The sequence below is a fragment of the Dendrobates tinctorius genome, unplaced genomic scaffold (assembly GCF_039654945.1).
Source record: "Dendrobates tinctorius isolate UK_male_01 unplaced genomic scaffold, ASM3965494v1 ptg000095l, whole genome shotgun sequence".
NCBI classification, from domain to species: domain Eukaryota; kingdom Metazoa; phylum Chordata; class Amphibia; order Anura; family Dendrobatidae; genus Dendrobates; species Dendrobates tinctorius.
Genome location: NW_027361763.1, coordinates 23,797,813 through 23,815,000, shown reverse-complemented (window position 1 = coordinate 23,815,000; position 17,188 = coordinate 23,797,813).

Genomic DNA, 17,188 nt, shown 5'->3' with positions numbered 1-17,188 from the left:
GCAGATCACTTCAAGCACTACCAGCAGGGTCGCAGCAGAGAGAGCAGCAGCAGAGAGAGCCAGCCAGGCTGCAGCAGAGAGGGCCAGCCAGACCGCAACAGAGACTGCCAGCCAGGCCGAAGCAGAGACTGCCAGCCAAACATTTTCCCTGTAAGTATAAAAGCCTGAAAGCTTATTATGATACTTTGTATAGTAGCTTAACAAGTGTGTTTATACTTGCAGATTAGTTCAGGAAGCAACGCAGCTGCCCCAAGCCGTAATGTCTTTTCCTGAAAGCTCCCCCTCACATCATCAGCGAGCTGAGGTAAAAAAAATTTTGTTTTTTTTATTTAAAATAATTTTTTGGGTGGTTAAAAACACTATCCTATTATGTTTTAACAGGAAGCTGATTCAGAGGAGCTTCCAGGAGGAGACGTGCAGGGTGGAGAGACACACGGAGGGGGTGCGCAGATTGTAAGTTTAGCACATACACAGATACATAATGCTACACCCAACACAAACATTCATCACAGTGCACACACCATAACTATGCATCCATCCAAACATTTTATTTTTTTTTTTTCCCCCCACAGTCTTCAGAATCCGGTGCCCGCACTAGAGTGACTCCCAGGACATCCCAGGGTCGTGAAGGTGATGCCTCTGGTGGTCGGCAAACGGTAAGTAACCCTATTTTGATAATTGTTTAAATGAACATCATGTGTTTGAATATAATGTAATTTTTTGCTTTTTGTTTTGTTTTTTATCTTCACAGGTTTCACAGCGTGCTCTCAGGAGACATCAGGAGGAGGGTGTCATTATTGATACTGATGACCTCATCCATGAGGTGGAAATCCGGGAGCCGCTGTGGAACATGGCAAACCGTCTTCATGCCGACCAACCAACCACCCGACGGCTCTGGGATGAAGTCTGTTCTTCAGTTATTGACGACTGGGAGGAACTCAATGCGAGGGCCAGGGATTTTGTGCGTAAGTATTACAACTTCAGTAACTTATATTTCCAGCATGTGAAGTGTTGAATACTAAACCTTTTTTTTTTTTTTTTTTGCTTCACAGGTGACAGGGTTATCACACTGTGGCGGTCGCTCCGGGATCGCTTCAAGAGGGACTACAACAAAGAGATTCAGACCCCGAGTGGCTCGTCGGGAGGACGCCAGGGACCCCAGTACAAAAACTACAAAGCCCTGGTGTTCCTGCGATCTACAATGGCGTGCAGAAGGTAAATATTCCCCAAACAATTCCTGTAGTAGAAATGTTTAACCAATTTTTTTTTTCAGCACACTTAAATTAAATATCAATATTTTTAATATACATTTTTTTTTCTCCTTTTTTAGCACCATCTGCAGCACTCGGGAGTCTGCATCAGAGTTGCGTCCCTCTGGAGTGATCCCTAGTGAGACCGCCCCCGGTGACCACATTGAGGTATCCGACCCCTCTGTACCTACCCTCTTGTCTCATCCCTCTATCCCCTCCACCAGCACTGGAGCAGCAGGGCAGACTTCATCACATGAAGCTGCTGGTGACGACTTGTTCCCTGTTCCCCACCCCTCAGACACTGCCGCAACATCTCGACCAACTTTTGGTTCTGGCCGGCAGCGTCTGAGGAGTCAGGAAAGGTTGACCTTGTCTGACTGTTTGAATCTAAACTCAACTGTTCAACACGGTTTCCACACTTATGGACAACGGTTATCTTCTGGGTTGACCATGATCAATCAAAGTATCATGGAACTCAGAAGATACATGGAACAGATGAATTTAGAGTCAAACCAGACACCGAGACATACCTTTTTTCAATCTGTTGTCCGGCAAATGGAAGGTTTAAGTACTCACCAGCAGATGCGTGTGATGCAAGCCTGTCACAATGCTCTAGTGGAAGTGCTTGCTGAAGCATCTCATCCTCCCCCTGTCCATCCTCCCCCTGTCTATCCTTCCCCCGTCCATCCTTCCACCACCATCCATCACACAGCCGTCCCGCCTCCTACCACTCCCTCTCCTTTCTCTAGTTCCCCATTCCATTCTTCCCAGTACCTACCTTCCCCATTGCATTATACCCCAATGCCCTCACCATACCCACCCCCACATACACCTTCAATGTACCCACAAACCTCGTCTGTCCATCCACTCCCATCCCAACCACATGTGTTAAACCCCCCTTCCACTTCTGGTCCTCACCAACTCCCTCCCCAGTCCCCTACCCCCCCCTCGATGTGGTCAACCCTGTTAACCCCTCCAATACTATCTCCACCCAACATTATCATAGTTTGTAATTTTGTTGTAATATACCAAAAAAAAAAAATTAAAAAAAGGTAATATACCAAAAAAAATTAAAAAAAGGTAATATACCAAAAAAAAAATTAAAAAAAGGTAATATACCAAAAAAAATTAAAAAAAGGTAATATACCAAAAAAAATTTAAAAAAAGGTAATATACCAAAAAAAGTTACCAAAAAGGTAATATATACCAAAAAAAGTTAAGAAAAAAAAACAGTTAATACAAATTGTCAGAAATAAACAGTTTTTTTTTTCAAAAAACTTTATTGTGATGTTTATATTTTGCTTCTTTCTTTATTCAAATTACCCCAGTGGTGTAAAAGGTAAACACCACACTTGGTAACACCACACTTGGTAACACAACACTTGGTAACACAACACTGGGTAATATTTCACAGTACACCGGTGGTGTACAAGGTACAAAAAAACACTTGGTAGCACAACATATGATAACCAACACTTGTGAACATTTCAAAGTGTAAAACGCTTGGTACACAACACTTGGTAACATAGGTACATAACACTTTGTAACTTTACGCTTGGTACCCAACAATTGGTAACACTGCAAAGTGTAAAACTAACCAAATCACATGGTAAAACACAATGCTTGTGCAAAGCAAACACTTGGTAAAATTTCAGATAAAAAAAAAAAAAATTACTCACAATTGGTATGAAGAAAATTATATCATGTCATCTTGCCAGTCCACTTGTCCCTCTGGTGTAACAAAATAATCTGCAAAGGTATCCCTAATTCTTGCCACTGAACCAGTACTCCGAAAAGTTTGCTCCTCATAATCCCACAAGGTGGTTTCATACACATTTTCATCGATGGAAACTGGTTCCTTTGAAAGGACAAAATTGTGCAGGATTACACAGGCCTTCACCACCTCATCCACAGTCTCTGTTTTCATTTTCATGGCCGTTAACAGGACTCTCCATTTGGCAGTTAAAATTCCAAACGCGCACTCCACCACTCTGCGCGCTCTAGTTAACCGATAGTTATAGATTCTTTTCCGGTGTGTTAGTCCACGACTACCATATGGTTTCAGTAGGTGTTTAGAAAGTTGAAAAGCATCGTCGCCAACGCACACAAAAGGCATTGGTGGGCCTGTTGTTCCAGGGAGTGGTCTTGGAGGTGGGAAGTTAAAATTGTCTCCATACAAGCGACGGCCCATGGTGGAAATCTTGAATACCTGTGAGTCGTTAGAACGACCGTATGCACCAATGTCCACGGCAATGAATTTGCAGTTTGCATCCGAAATGGCCATAAGCACAATAGAAAAGTATTTTTTATAGTTGTAAAACTGTGAACCAGATCCCATAGGTTTCACAATCCTGATATGCTTGCCATCCACGGCACCAATGCAGTTTGGAAACTGGCAGATATCTTGAAACTTCTCTGCAATCTCCAGCCACCTCTCCTGGGTTGGCTCTGGGATGTATTCCTCCTGTAGAGTATCCCATAATGCCCGGCAGGTCTGTTGTACAATTCCAGCAATAGTGAAAATCTCAATCCGGAACTGGAAATGGAGGGAGGTGAAGGATTCTCCAGTTGCCAGAAATCTTAAAAAAAGGGAAAAAAAGTAAAATTAATACAAACTACAAGCCATAACATAACAATAAAAGCCTGCAGAATCTGAAACATTTTAAAAGGTAGATAACTTACCGAAGGGTCACCATCGAACGCTCCGCCGGTGATATAGAAAACCGCATGTAGGTGTCCCTTCTCCGGATTTGTTCTCCAACACGATCCACCAATATCTCAAAGAATTCCATCCGCATGCGCACGTAGTTGAAGAACTTGTCCGGATTCTCCCTCAATTCCAGGTACAGTGTGGAAAAAACGCCACGGGTGAACCTCTGCGCATTAATGGGATGAATCCACTGGCGCCGTCTCCTCATACGCAGGATTCGCAGTCTTCTTTTCTCCCTCTCGATAGCAATAATTGCCAACCGATTCAAGTGAAGATCCAATTCCACACAGAAGCTGTCAATACTCGCAATAACTCCTTCCAGACTCGCACTAACTCCTTCCATCGCTGCCACTAGCTCTAAAACCTTTCAAAGAAATTGTATCACAACACCCTAGATATATTTCTCCCTAGTTTCCAGCATCCAATCACATTTGAGAGCATTTTCCAAGAGCCAATCATATTTGGGAGCATCCCATTTTGGAGGAGTGGAAAAACGGATCCGCAAGAAAACGGATCCAACGGATGACAAAACGGATGCAAACTGATGGAACGGATCCGTTTTGTTGAGGATCCGCAGTAAAATCAGTATGGCGGATCCTCAACAAAACGGATCCGTTCCATCAGTTTGCATCCGTTTTGTTCCCATTTTTTGCGGATCCGCCAATTTCAAATTTTGGCGGATTTTGACTGATGGCAAAAAACTGAAGTGTGAAAGAGGCCTTAGCAATGGTGGCATACCGGGGTAATTGGATCTCTCTTTCCCCACAATTTAAGATGCGTATTGGTACTCTCCCCTTGCGGACATCAGCTACCCCTCTGGCTGACAGGATAGTGGGCCTACTATCAGAATACATGGGTTCTACCAGGGCTTGGTAATCTTGACCCCTGAGGCCTAATGCTGCCCGACACCAAATTAACATTTCATTTCTGGGAGGTGCTGCAATGGGGAAAGGATCATTTACACTGACACTGCCGACTTCTCCACCAGACAGCTTTACCTGTTGTCTCTGTATCAGGGCTCTGATCTCCTTTTGCAAGACCCGTTGCTGACTGGAGCTGGCGGTCTCAACTGCCTGTTGTAACAAAATGATAATTTCTCCAAGACAATTTTCAATTACATTAGTGCCTAAAGTGATCATAGGATGGCATTCTCGCTTGTCGATATCAACTGTAATCAAACCTTTCAATTGCAATTCTACTCGGCCAATCTTGATGGTCACCTCTTTATATCCCATCTGAGGGAAGGGCTGACCATTGCTGCCAAGAATGGCAAGGTCTTTATCTGGGCTGTGAGTAATGTCTGAATCAGCCCAGTACTGCTTAAAAAGAACATATAGTATCGTTGTCACCTGGGAGCCGGTGTCCAGTAAAGCGTTCATCGGAAAGCCGTCAATTACGACGGGCAGGACTGGCCGTCCTCCTACTTACTTGTCTCGCCAATTTGGTGGGCCTGGTTGTCTTACTACTGAGGGTTGGCCCTTTGCCCCAGGGGTTGCTTGTTTAAATGACAGGATCTTGCTAGGTGTCCCGCCTTGTTGCAGCGGCGACAGATGGGCTGTCTGTCCTCGTCGTAATGATCGATGTCTTTCCATCTGGTCGGTGGGATCCTCCTCTGCTGTCGCCACAGGATGTCATCTGGACTGGAGGCCAGCTGGATCTTCTTCTTTGGAGTCACTTGCAGGGACTGCAAAGTTTTTGTGAGTGCAGCCACACTTTTGGTTAGTTCCTTGCCTTGGAGACGTAAGTCTGCAGCAGAATCGTCATCTTGGGACGGCTTGTCAGTCTCAACAGGGGTCTTTGGAAAGGATTCTGTCTCCTGCTGGTATGTAATTGCTGGATGCTTAGAGGGCTCTGTGCTGCTAGGATTTGGTTCGCGTAGTACCCAGATGGCTCTATCCTTAAAGTGTGCAAAGTACATTTCAGGATTTTGTAGGGCTATTATACTCAGCTGTGTTCTTTGGATGTTAGAGTGGAGTCCCTCTATGAACTGCTCCGTTAGTAATTTATCTTCATCTTGCGCGCTCTCAGGGTCAGTCTGCTTTATGGCCCGTAGTGCCTCCTCAAGGTTAAGAGCATAGTCCCGTATACTGTCCTGCACTCTCTTTTTGCACCAAAAGAATCTCATTTTTATGTCTGTTGCAGTGCGGGTGTCAAAAGTGTTCTTCAGTCTGGCCAACATTTGTTTGACAGTCCCTTTATCAATGTACAGCCAGGACTTTACTTCCCTCTGGGCCGCACCAGTTAACTGACCAATGAGGATACTGACTTTTTGACTCTCAGACAGGGTGTACACTTTGAATAAACTACATAGTCTTTCTTTAAAATCGCTCAGGGTGTGCGACTCCCTGAGTAATGTGGTAACCAGGCCGCTACTGGTATATATGGCATTGATAGTGGCATTATTGAGGCTGCGGCTGCGACCACCGCTGAATATTCACCCACGTTGGGCTTTTTCTTCCTGTTTTTCACTTGCTCACAATAGAGCGCAGCTCCAGCTTCACTGGCATGCCCCTCTCTGCCCGCACGCACTGTGTGACGCAGTTATGGAGGTTATTTGAAAGATCAGTAAAGTCTTTAGCACTCAATTTAATAAAGTCTATGGCTCACAGTACCCAACTTTGCTAGGCTCACTAAATCCTGTTCGTGACGCCAGTTGGAGCACCCCGCGCAGGGCCGTGGGGTACTCGGTACCGGGCCCGTTGACTTCAATGGGGGACGTCGCGGCGGCGGTGACCCGGTCCGTGGCCCTGGGGCGTCCAGTAAATAAAATAGGGGGGAATGGCATGTGATGTTGAAGTGTGGTAAAAAAATGAAGATAAAGTTTATACAGTAGATGATTAAATACGTGACGCCACCTGTGGTATTCTGGTCAGAGGCAACCAGCGCTGCGGTGTTGTTCCTCTGGGACCATTGGTGTGACGCAGCTGAGGTGTCAATAGCTCTCCACAGGTAGAGCAATAGTCCCAGGGCAAAGATGTTTGATTAATAGTTAAGATGGCATTGGACGATGGGGTGCAGAGAAATGAGAGAAGGACACAAAAAGGGCAGGTTCTTTACCTTTTACTGGCAATTGATTGCAATCCGGAGTACCACATACAGGTGATGGATTGAGTCCGGCTCACCTGGAGGCATTCAGGGGATCCACCTTGCCAGGTGGGGGTTTGGGACCTTCCTTCTGCGCTTTGAGTGTGGGTCTCTGCTGTTTGTAACTAAGCTGTGACCCGCTATTTCTTGATGGTTTCTCTAACCTGTACGGCTGACAGCGTGAGCCTATTCAACGCGTACCATCCTTTTAACCGTTAGCCCCGGGCTCCTTATCTGCTGCCGTGCCCTCAGGTTTTCAATCTCGCACAGTAACTTACAGTCCCCTGTACTTTCAGATTCGGCGATCAGGACATACAGCTCCTGACCACCAAGGACTCTGGAGTCCCTTTTCTCTCTATTAGCACTTCGCTCTGGGGTCTGCTATACGCAGTTTTTAGCTTCCCCAGAGCCTCTCTGTTTCTGCTCTTGTCCCTTTCCCTCTTCACAGTTCAGATCCCTGTCCTGAACTCCTCTCAGATCAGCTCTCCGTCCTGAACTGACTGGGCCTTCCAGAAAGATCTCTTTACCTTAGCTCAACCATCTTGTCATTTGCTCACAGCTGCTCTCGTTTCCATGACAACTCCTCAGCTCACTCCTAGCTGACTCACCAACCCCATCTGCTGGCCAGAATATATAAGGCAGCTCCCTTTTCTGACCTGCAGCAGGAATTGTGATTTAATCTATGTTACCTGGCATGGGGGCCACCCTTCTGCCTCCAAGCATGACTTTACCCATTAGAGGGAGGTAATGTCACTGTGACAACCGGACTCTGGGGTGTCACATTACTTTTCAGGACACTATGGATGAACCTTCTCATAATTTTTGTCTTCGTTTGGACTTTCTGCAAAGCGCTTACGAAAGTATAAGTACATATAGTACACATTCAAAATATTAATGCTCAATTTTTTTTATGAATTCAATAACTCAGCTCTACAGTTTAACATGGTTATTGTTGCATTATGGTGGTATGTAAAACTTCCAAAAAGAGTAGAAAAACAATTCTGGATGAGATTATTCATCCATATAGTATTATTTGATTTCGGTCACATCTTAGTGGTACATAAAACTACAGAAAAGCATTTAAAAATTTTGCTTGTTTGTTTATATTTCTTACTCATACAATATTTTGTGTTCTGGGATACATTTTTGTCATGTATAATGCTCAAAAAGAAGTTTCAATAGTTTACTGGGTTACATTTCTCACCCATACAGTAATACATGTTCTTGGGTACAATTCCATGGTATGTAACCCTCAAAAAACTTGTTTGCAAAGTTTATAAATGTATCGGTATTATATTGCTTACCCATATGGTTTTATGTCTTCTGCCAAAAAAACATTAAAAAAAATGTATCAGCATTATACTGCTCATTCATACACTATTCCATTGTCTGAAGTACTTTTCATCTCTATATATAAAATTGAATATGTATGTGTGTGTATCACCAACCAATCACAAAGCATCTTTCATTTCACCAGAGCTGTCTAAAAGAAGGTGAGCTGTGATCGGTTGCTATGAGCAACAGTTTTCTCACTCCACGACAACACCACAGAACACACTGACATGGTGGGAGAAATCTAGCATCTCCGGAAATATAAGCTCCCAGCCATTGTCTGCCCCCCAGAAAGGAGTAGAGAGCACATGACAGAAATGAATCCCCCCCTCCCTGCCCATATACCCATTACACATCCTCCATTCCATAGGCACATCTTCCCTCTTAAAGGGATCTCCGGTATGAAAGTCAGGGCAAATCCATCCAGCACTTTGGTTTGACCCTAGGCCTCTCTTAAAGGGATCCCAGGTATGGAAGTTAGGACCGATCCACTCAGCGTTCTGGTTCTGACCCAAGGATCTCTTAAAGGGATCATTGGTATGGAAGTGAGGGCAAATCCACTCTGTGCTCTTATTCTGACCCCAGGCCCCTCTTAAAGGGATCCACGGTATGGAAGTTAGGGCGATTCCACTCAGCGTTCTGGTTCTGACCCCAGGATCTCTTAAAGGGATCCCCAGTATGGAAGTCAGGGCAATTACCTTCAAATGCTTTGGTTCTGACCCCAGGCCTCTATTAAAGGGATCATTGGTATGGAACTCAAGGCAAATCCACTCAGCACACTGGTTCTGACCACAGGCCCCTCTTAAAGGGATCCCGGGTATGGAAGTGAGGGCAAATCCACTCTGCACTTTTGTACTGACCCCAGGACTCTCTTAAAGGGATCTCCGGTATGGAAGTTAGGGTAAATCCCTCAGCGCTCTGATTCTCACCCCAGGCTTCCATTAAAGGGTTCATTGGTATGGAAGTCAGGGCAAACCACTCAGCACTCTGGTTCTGATGCTAGGCCTCTGTTAAAGGGATCCCCGGTATGGAACTTAGGGCCATTCCACTCAGTGCTCTGGTTCTGATCCCAGGCTGATGGGATGATGTGGGATATATTAGGTAGTAGTCCGGTGGGTCTGGCTGATGGGATGATGTGGGATATTAGGAGTAGCAGTCCGGTGGCTCTGGCTGACGGGACGATGTGGGATATTAGGGGTAGTAGTATGGTGGCTCTGGATGACAGGATGATGTGGGATATTAGGGGGAGTAGTCAGGTAGCTCTGGCTGATGGGACGATGTGGGATATTAGGGGTAGTAGTCTGGTAGCTCTGGCTGATGGGATGATGTGAGATATTAGTGGTAGTTGTCCAGTGGCTCAGGCTGACGAGATGATGTGGGATATTAGGGGTAGTAGTCCGGTGGCTCTTGCTGATGGGACGATGTGGGATATTAGGGTAATAGTCCGGTAGCTTTGGCTGACGGGATGATGTGGGATATTATAGTGAATGTGGCTATGCGGAGTGGGCGGGGCTCTACACTCAGCTTTTTATATATATATATATATATATATATATATATATATACAGTTGCGGCCAAAAGTATTGACACGCCTGCAATTCTGTCAGATAATACTCAGTTTCTTCCTGAAAATGATTGCAAACACAAATTCTTTGTTATTATTATCTTCATTTAATCTGTCTTAAATGAAAAAACACAAGAAGAATTGTCCTAAAGCTAAATTGGATATAATTCCACACCAAACATAAAAAAGAGGGTGGACAAAAGTATTGGCACTGTTTGAAAAATCATGTGATGCTTCTCTAATTTGTGTAATTAACAGCACCTGTAACTTACCTGTGGCACCTAACAGGTGTTGGCAATAACTAAATCACACTTGCAGCCAGTTGACATGGATTAAAGTTGACTCAACCTCTGTCCTGCGTCCTTGTGTGTACCACATTGAGCATGGAGAAAAGAAAGAAGACCAAAGAACTGTCTGAGGACTTGAGAAACCAAATTGTGAGGAAGCATGAGAAATCTCAAGGCTACAAGTCCATCTCCAAAGACCTGAATGTTCCTGTGTCTACCGTGTGCAGTGTCATCAAGAAGTTTAAAGCCCATGGCACTGTGGCTAACCTCCCTAGATGTGGATGGAAAAGAAAAATTGACAAGAGATTTCAACGCAAGATTGTGCGGATGTTGGATAAAGAACCTCGACTAACATCCAAACAAGTTCAAGCTGCCCTGCAGTCCGAGGGTACAAAAGTGTCAACCCCTACTATCCGTCGGCAACTGAATGAAAAGGAACTGTATGGTAGGAGACCCAGGAAGACCCCACTTCTTACCCTGACACATAAAAAGCCAGGCTGGAGTTTGCCAAAACTTACCTGAAAAAACCTAAAACGTTTTGGAAGAATGTTCTCTGGTCAGATGAGACAAAAGTAGAGCTTTTTGAGCAAAGGCATCAACATAGAGTTTACAGGAGAAAAAAAGAGGCATTCAAAGAAAAGAACACGGTCCCTACAGTCAAACATGGTGGAGGTTCCCTAATGTTTTGGGTTGCTTTGCTTCCTCTGGCACTGGACTGCTTGACCGTGTGCATGGCATTATGAAGTCTGAAGACTACCAACAAATTTTGCAGCATAATGTAGGGCCCAGTGTGAGAAACCTGGGTCTCCCTCAGAGGTCATGGGTCTTCCAGCAGGACAATGACCCAAAACACACTTCAAAAAGCACTAGAAAATGGTTTGAGAGAAAGCACTGGAGACTTCTAAGGTGGCCAGCAATGAGTCCAGACCTGAATCCCATAGAACACCTGTGGAGAGATCTAAAAATGACAGTTTGGAGAAGGCACCCTTCAAATATCAGGGACCTGGAACAGTTTGCCAAAGAAGAATGGTCTAAAATTCCAGCAGAGCATTGTAAGAAACTCATTGATGGTTACCGGAAGCGGTTGGTTGCCGTTACTTTGGCTTAAGGTTGTGCAACCAAGTATTAGGCTGAGGGTGCCAATACTTTTGTCTGGCCCATTTTTGGAGTTTTGTGTGAAATGATCAATGTTTTGCTTTTTGCTTCATTCTCTTTTGTGTTTTTTCATTTAAGACAAATTAAATGAAGATAATAATACCAAAGAATTTGTGTTTGCAATCATTTTCAGGAAGAAACTGAGTATTATCTGACAGAATTGCAGGGGTGTCAATACTTTTGGCCACAACTGTAGATATAATCATTATAATTTGTTATAACTATCTGTTAGTTACTATTTAATATATAATCCTCAAAAACTTGCTTAAAAATTTATCAGTATTGTATTGCTCCCCATAGACTATTCCATGGTCTGGAGTACATTTTGTTGGTACATAACCCTTTAAAACTTGGTTAATAATTTATCGGCATTATAATGCTCATTCATAGACTTTTACATACTCTTCGTTAGATTTTGTGGCTATATATTATTTTGCTCACCCATTGAATATTCTGTGGTCTGGAGGACATTTCCTTGTTATGTGACCCTCCAAAGTGCACAGCCTTTATGTGTCTAGGAGACCAATACATGACAATGCAAACAGAATGTCTATGCGGCCTCCTTTATGTCTAATACAGGGTGTATCTCAGTCCCTAATTTTTGGCACATCTTGCTCTCTTTATAAATGAAACAGAAATTTCCAATTTTTTAACAATAAAATCAATTTTGTTTAACTTAAATTATAAATATATATTTTAAATTCTGTTTAAATTTTGGCTTATATACAAGTTATTATACAGGAAAAATGTTTCTTAACATTTTTTTTCTTATAAAATGCAATTTCTCATGGGTTTAGATGCTTCCAGGGGTCGTCCCCATGCTGTTCTTCTTCCATTCAGCACTTTCCCTTCCTTTTGAACATTTTCACTGCCCCGCAGACCTCTTTGTTGGGTCTGCCTGAAAAAAGCTTGGCTTTCCCATTGGATCCCATTATACTCGTTAATCGAAGCGTCCATGTGAGTATTAGGAATTCCTGGTTTTGAGCAGTAAGCACCCACGCGTTTTAGTGCTCACTCATCTCCAATAGACATTTATGCACTTTGTCCTGCCTCTCAGTACACACATTATATGGGATTGTGATGCCACCTTGTGTCTTCCCACTATTTATCTGCTGTTAATATGATTTTCTGCAATGCTGTAAATAATAAAATGTGTTGTACTCTCATTACACCTGGTTCTGGTATATTCCTTCACCTGATTTCTTATCTAATCTGTATTGAACTGGTTATTTTTCCATGTAGAAATCTAGGTCCTTTAATATATTACTTTTAGCTTGATACGTTTGCTTTAAAATTGACAGGAACACCGCACTGCACTTGCTCACTGAGCCAGTGCGCGTGTCCTGAGTCAGACAACCTGTGCTCAGAGATACCTGTGGAGCGGGCAGCAGCAGAGGAGATGCGTGCTTCAGACCCGCAGGACCTGAAGCATGTGACTGCTGGGGGCATGGCCTAAACTCCTGAGAGTTAGGAGCTGCAGGAAAACTCCTAGAATGGTAACTACGGAACAAAGTTACTAATTGGCATAAACAGGGACATAAACCAGATCAGGCCGGGGTCAAAGCATGAGATACCACGACAATTACCAAAGGGCTAGACAGAACAGATAGTCAAGACGTAGCCAAGAAGTCAGAAACCAGAGAAGCAGATATACAGTACAGAATCAACAGGCAAACTCACAACAGGGGACAGAACTGGATCAGAACCATATAAGCAAGCTATAAGACAACGAACAGGCACACAGGGGTCAAAACACTCGGCCAAAAGCAAAAGTATAATTAACAGGGATTGGAGTTTCTCAGGGCTACAAAAAGCTCTCCCTGAACCAAAGAGAGGCCATAATAATTAACCCCAGGCGTGCAGGTCAAAGCCTGCACTGAGCTCAAGATATTAACCCCTGACGTGCAGGTCAAAAACCTGCACTGGGATCATGACAGTACTCCCTCTCAACAGGGGGCCTCTGGACCCCCAGGCTTCCCCGGGTACTTGGCATGGAAAGCCTGAACAAGGCGATCTGCATGTACAGAGTGAGCAGGGACCCATTAGCGATCCTCCGATCCATATCGCTTCCAGTGGACCAGGTACTGCAAAGAGCGGCGCACCCACCAAGAGTCCACAATATGTCCGACCTCATACTTCAAGTGACCCTCCGCCAACACTTGAAGAACAACAGACTCGGAGTCCTCCTTGACAGACCCCACAGATTTCAACAGAGATTTATGGAACACATTGGATATCTTTAAGGAGGCGGCGAGACACAACCTATATAACACCTGGTTGACTATCTCCACAATCTCGTATGGACCAATGAACTTTGGTCCCAATTTAGCTGACGGTACCTTCAAGTTGATGTTATATGTGGAAAGCCAAACCTTCTCCCCCACCTGAAACATGTGTCCTGTGGCCCTCTTTTTGTCTGCAAAATATTTGTACCTCCCCTGGGACCGAGAGATATCACGCTGGACTTCAGCCCAGAGGTTTTTTAACCGTTGGACGGACCCCTCTGCCCCTGGACAACCGGAATCCACCCATGAAAACTCCCCAAAATGAGGATTAAACCCATAATTGATTAGGAATGGGGACATGTTGGTGGACTGACTCACCTGGTTGTTAAAAGCGAATTCCGCCAACGGTAACGCATAACACCAATCCTCCTGTCTCGCGGAGGTCAGACACCTGAGAATTTGTTCCAGGGATTGATTGGTGCGTTCCGTCTGACCATTACTCTCCGGGTGATATGCCGATGAGAAGGAGAGTGAGATGCCCAATTTCATACAGAATGCCCTCCAAAATTTGGCCACAAACTGCACACCTCTGTCAGACACCACATTCAGGGGTACCTCATGCAATCTGACCACATGCTGCACAAACAAACTTGACAATGTTTCTGCTGAGGGTAGTGCTGCCAAGGGAATGAAATGGGCCTGTTTTGAAAACCTCTCCACCACCACCCAGATCACGGTATTGCCCCTGGAAGGTGGAAGACCGGTAATAAAATCCATGGAGAGATGAGTCCACGGCCTATCAGGAACCGGTAAAGGTATGAGTTCCCCAGCCGGCTGGTTATGCGAGCTTTTGGAATGGGCACAAACTCCACAAGCAGCAATGAATTTCTTGACATCGGACCCCATTGAAGGCCACCAAAAAACCCTGGCTACTGCCTCTCCAGTGGCCATGATACCAGGATGAGCACTCAGCCTAGACTCATGAAACTCCTGCAGAAGTCTAGGCCGCAATAAATCTGGAACAAACAATTTATCCCCTGGCCTGGTCATCAGAGCTAGGGCCTGAGCCCTCAAAATTTCTTGTTCCAACTCTGATGAGACCCCCGCCACTACCACCCCAGGGGGAAGAATGGAGGACGGCGGCTCGGGGGGAGACACCGGGTCAAAACTTCTGGACAGGGCATAGGCTTTAACATTTTTGGACCCTGGTCGAAAAGTAATGGAGAACTGAAAGCGTGAAAAAAAGTGACCAACGGGCTTGTCTAGGAGTAAGCCTCTTAGCAGACTCAAGGTATGCCAAATTTTTGTGATCAGTGATAGCAGTGATAGGGTGAGCTGCCCCTTCCAAAAAGTGCCTCCATTGTTCGAATGCCAGCTTGACCGCAAGAAGTTCTCTATTGCCTACATCATAGTTTCTCTCGGCAGATGAGAACTTCTTGGAGAAGAAGGTACAGGGTTTGAGATTAGTAAGGGTGGCTGGACCCTGGGACAACACTGCCCTCACCCCTACTTCAGAAGCATCCACCTCCACAATAAATGGTTTGGACGGGTCTGGCTGGACCAACACCGGGGTGGACATGAAACATTTCTTAAGAGCTGAGGAGGACTCCTTAGCGAACTCCGACCAATTTTTTACATCAGCCCCCTTCTGGGTAAGATCTGTGAGTGGTTTAACCACTTTAGAGAAACCTTTAATGAATCTCCGGTAATAGTTTGCAAATCCCAAGAAGCGCTGGAGCCCCTTGAGATCACGAAGCTAAACCCAGTCTGCGATCGCCAGCACCTTCTTAGGATCCATACGAAATCCCTCACAAGATACAATCAGCCCCAAAAAAGACAGTTCCTGTACGAAAAACGAACATTTTTCCAAATTAGCAAACAAGTGGTTCTCCCTGAGAATCTGGAGAACTGTCTGTAGATGTTGTAAGTGAGACTGACTGTCTGTCTGGGGAATACATCAAAATGTCATCCAAATAAATGACCACAAAATGGCCTATCAGGTCAGAAAGCACAACATTGATAAAGTTCTGGAAAATAGCGGGGGCATTAGTTAACCCAAAGGGCATAACCAGGTTTTCAAAGAGTCCTTCTGATGTGAGGAACACAGTTTTCCACTTGTCTCCTTCCCGAACCCTTATCAGGTTGTAGGCCCCCCGGAGATCTAATTTGGAGAACCATTGGGCCCCAGATAACTGGATACATAGGTCTGGGATGAGGGGAAGTGGATAAGTGTTCCTAACCGTTACCTTGCTATGTTCCCAAAAGTCGAGGCACGGCCGCAAACCACCATCTTTCTTCTTCACAAAGAAGAATCCTTCTGCCACAGGTGACACAGAAGGACTGATATGCCCTTTGCGGAGACTCTCAGCTATGTACTCCTTCATGGCTTGGCGCTCAGGCCCGGACAAATTGAACAATCGAGCTTTAGGTAACTTGGCTCTGGGTACTAAATCAATGGCACAATCGTAGGGTTTATGTAGTGGCAGCGCCTCAGCCTCACTTTCAGAAAATACGTCTTCGAAATCCTTCAGGTACTCCGGAATACCTTCCAGACCAACAGACGACAAAGATCCGGTTTTAACAGAGTTAACAAGAGGCCCCAGGTTACAACATTTATCTTTACATCCCCATTGAGTGATCTCTCCCATCACCCAATCAATGGTATGATTATGGCGTTGTAGCCAAGGCATCACAGTACCAGTCCTGCAGGCAAGTTATTTAACACCAGACAAGTTAATTTTTCCACATGAGTGGTAACCCAAATTCAGAGAAAAAAGTTCAGACCTGAAACAGATACCGTCCCAGGTAAGAGAGGACGAGTTAATTGCCACAAGTTTAACAGGATCCTGAAGCCTGACTGTCCCTATCTTATTAAGAGTCATAATCCGGGCATCAATCAGGTTAACAGCAGTGCCACAGTCAACAAAGGCGGTAGTCTGAACAGGACCATCACCAAGTTCCAGTTCCACCCAAAGCACAATTTTTACAAGTGAGGAAAAAGGTACCTGAAGGTCTGGGTAGCCTCCCCGACTACTACCCAGACCTAGTCGTTTCCCGCCACCTTGGAGGATGACGGACAGGAGGGGCAGTCCTTCTTCCAATGTCCAGATTCCCCACAATAGAAGCACAACTGCTTCTCCCGGCGGCGTCTTTTTTCCTTCTCATCACAGGTGACAGCGCTCACCTCCATAGCCACTGGAGTAGTCCGGGTCTCAACTCCACTGGAGAATAATGATGTTTCAAGTTGCATAACACCTCTTGCCCGCAGTCTGCGATCCATGCGAACCGCTTGGGTCATGGCATCCTCCAGGGAGTTAGGTGGAGGATGGAGTGCCAGGGCATCCTTCAGATGTTCACACAGGCCTCTACGGAACAGCCCCCGAAGGGCGGCATCACTGCAAGAAATCTCTTACGTCTAAATTCAGAACAGAACCACTCGGCTGAGTGCTTCCCCTGACAGACACTCATCACCTTGTCCTCAGCCAAACGCACTCTATCAGGCTCATCGTAAATAAGCCCTAAGTCTTCAAAAAACGCATCCACAGTCATTCTCTCTGGGGTAGAAGAGGAAGGAAAAAATG